This window comes from Camelina sativa, chromosome 19 (assembly GCF_000633955.1).
Source record: "Camelina sativa cultivar DH55 chromosome 19, Cs, whole genome shotgun sequence".
In the NCBI taxonomy this organism is placed as follows: domain Eukaryota; kingdom Viridiplantae; phylum Streptophyta; class Magnoliopsida; order Brassicales; family Brassicaceae; genus Camelina; species Camelina sativa.
In genome coordinates, this window is record NC_025703.1 from 6592605 (window position 1) to 6593520 (window position 916).

A 916-nucleotide genomic window follows, 5' to 3' on the forward strand; every position below is an offset into this window, starting at 1 on the left:
ATATACACAGTATGATTCATTTATCTTAATAGGGTTTGCATATATAATTATATATGAGCTTAAAATCAAAATAAATTGGGGCAGCATGATTTAGTGGGGATGATTTCTGAAGACATACATGTGAAAAATCTACTTATAGAAGAGAGATGAAATGAATAGCTAGTCCAATAATACCCTGTGAAAATTTTGGAAAATATAAGCTCAAAAACAAAACACAGTTGAGTCACTGTAAACATGTTAGTATATTAGTTTTTAAATTCGTTGATTCACATCACAAACAAAAGAAAGAAATTCTTCGTTTCTACGCATATTATGATAATGTATTGAGGAATGAAGTTACTCGGATCAGTAAATACTCCGCAAGAATCTTGTTGTATGATAGTAGAATTCTATACAGATGTCACAAAAGATATTAATTGTTCCCTTTATACACTTAAGCCCATACTAACTGTTTATTTTGGTCTAATAATTACTTATCGACTTAAGAAAGTAGTCTTTTTGTTTTGTTAAACGAGAAGAGAAAATAATTAATCAATCTTATTACTATGACTAATCAAATCACAGTGACATTTAACACAGCTATTTCCAGGTGCTATCCAGTACTCTGTACACTTTTGACAATTCATAGCCAATCAGAGATGTATGTTTGTTCCTTTTCCTTTAGCATATATTTTTATTTTTGTTTTTTTTGGACAAATTAAGTACTACTTATTAATACTCTTCCAATACATATAAACTGTATGAAGCCTAGTCAAACGTGAGTGTATTTATTTTGTCAAAGTCAAATGTGAGTACTTTTAAACAGTTATCTTTACTTATTTTACTTCTTGGAAGATATTCAAATCTGGTAGATGCTTATTAAATTCATTTTTACGTTTGGAAAACAAATTTTGTAAGAAAGTAGGAAAAAAGGTAG